The sequence below is a fragment of the Pteropus vampyrus genome, unplaced genomic scaffold (assembly GCF_000151845.1).
Source record: "Pteropus vampyrus isolate Shadow unplaced genomic scaffold, Pvam_2.0 Scaffold110, whole genome shotgun sequence".
In the NCBI taxonomy this organism is placed as follows: Eukaryota; Metazoa; Chordata; class Mammalia; order Chiroptera; family Pteropodidae; genus Pteropus; species Pteropus vampyrus.
In genome coordinates this window covers 3,993,675-3,995,976 of record NW_011888891.1, presented here as the reverse complement: position 1 = coordinate 3,995,976, position 2,302 = coordinate 3,993,675, and positions in this window count along the sequence as shown.

Below are 2,302 nucleotides of genomic sequence, written 5' to 3'. Positions count from 1 at the left end.
CATAAAAGAGAAAACTAATGAATCAGACTTCATTAAAATTAAAATTTTTGCTCTGCAAAATATCCTATTAAAAAGATAAAAAGACACTACAAACTGAAAACTATTTTTAAACCACATATCTGACAAAGGACCAGTATCTAGAATACATAAAGAACTTCCAAACTCAATGATTAAAAATAAAAATGCAAACACTTCAATTTAAAAAATGGACAGAAGACATGTAGACATTTCGCCACAGAGAATATACAGATGATAAACATGAAAAGATGTTCGACATCACTAGCAATCAAGGAAATGTAAATTAAAACTACAGTGAGGTGATACTTTTTTTATTTTAGCCATTCTATTAAGTATGTAGAACACCAAAGGCTGGCACAGATATGGAGAAACAAGATATATACATTGCTGGTGAGAATATAAAATGGTATAGCCACTCTGCAAAACAGTTTGGCAGTTTCTTAAAAATCTAAACATGAAACTACCATATGACCCACCATTGCACTCTGAAGCATTTATCCCAGAGGAATAGAAACTTATGTTTCCATGTAGCAGCTTTATTCATAATCCCCCCAACTAGAAACAACCAGTTGTCATCCTTCAACGGGTAAACGGTTGAACAAATCTTGGTATATCCATACCATGAAGTACTACTCAGCAATCATAAGGAACAAATTAATACATGCAACAACCTGGGTGAATCTCCAGAGAACTATGCTTAGTGGAAAAAAAGAAAAAGCCAATCCCAAAAGGTTACTTACAGTACGATGCCATTTATAACATTCTTAAGGTAAAAAAATTATAGAAATGGGGAACAGATTAGTGGTCGCCAGAGGGTTAAGGAAGGGATGAGAGTGGGAGGGAAGTGCGTGTGACTATAGAAGGGCAACAAGAGGGATGCTTGTGGGTGGTGGAAATGTTCTGTATCTTGACTGCATCAATGCCAATTTTATTATAGTATAGTTTCACAAAATGTTACTATGGGTGGGAACTGGGTAAATAGTACACAGGATCTATTTATTATCTGTATGTGAATCTACAATTCTCTCAAAAAAAATTGATTTTTAAAAAAGAAAAAGAGTAGTACATACTCCAAAAATCTCAAAAAGCAGACTAGGAGGATCTAATCTGTTTATTATACTGATGTACTAATAGATACAGTATTCATTTATCTGGGGGCTTTTCAAATATATTGACTACTTTTAACCAATAAAAAAAATGTATAATTCATTATATTTTCCTCTACACATTTGCTTCAAGGCCATATGACAAGCTCTAAAAAATGCAGAACTAAAGCTCTGGCCCAAATCTTACCATGGTGATCAAATTAATTTCTTCTTGAGTAGCAACTTGGAAAATTTATTTTAGTGGCCATCTCTAATACTGTGTTGCATAGAATTTTAAGCAAATTTCTGCACCCAAATAAGAATATTGTGATTGATTAGGGTATGGGATACAGGACTGTAATACATGTGCCACAGATTTCTCAACTCTGTTGGCTGGAAGAAGGTTTTTTTTAAGCCAAATTCACAAACTTCAGGAGACTCTTTGTTAATAAATCCTTCTGTGTAAAGTTTTTAGAAACCCATTCTTCTGTCACACCTAAGTATTAAGTTATGTTCTACCTACAGTAACTATTTTATACAGTTCTCTTTCATTTTTTTAGTTTAACGAATTGTACATGTGAATAACACCTACAGAGAAAGTCATTAATTGAAGTGCAAAATGACATCATTATGGAATAAATAAGGTAGAAGCAAGAAAGACTTGCCAGGGCTGAGAGTCAAACTGGCAGAAAGAAGGCTTAAGACAAGCATGGTTTAAAAAAAAAAAAAATGAAAGATATAAAAGCGGTCAGATAAATTATGGTTATGACAGACAAAAAATAATGCAGAATAAGCAGAGTTGGTATTCCTAAAATGGATGGACAAAGAAAGTATTCAAAGGTAATATTGCAGAAGATTGCTCTAGAAAAATTAAACCTGCAGGTCAGAAATGTTTCAGGGAAAATTGATACAGAATGATGGACTGAGACATAGACTTCAAGTATAGGCATACCTTAGAGATACTGCAGTTTGGGCTCCGTAATAAAGTATCGCAATAAAGCAAGTCCATTTTTTTTGCTGGGGGAGGGTCTTGCCTTCCATTTGTTTAAAAAAAAAAAAACCCTGTGAAGCACAACAAAGTGACATGCAATAAAACAAGGTATGCCTATATAAAGAGAATTTTTCAGTGGTAGGCAAAGGAAGTCACCTAAAGAAGTTAATGTACATGTTTGTGCAAGTGGCAGGGGTTGGGAAAATCA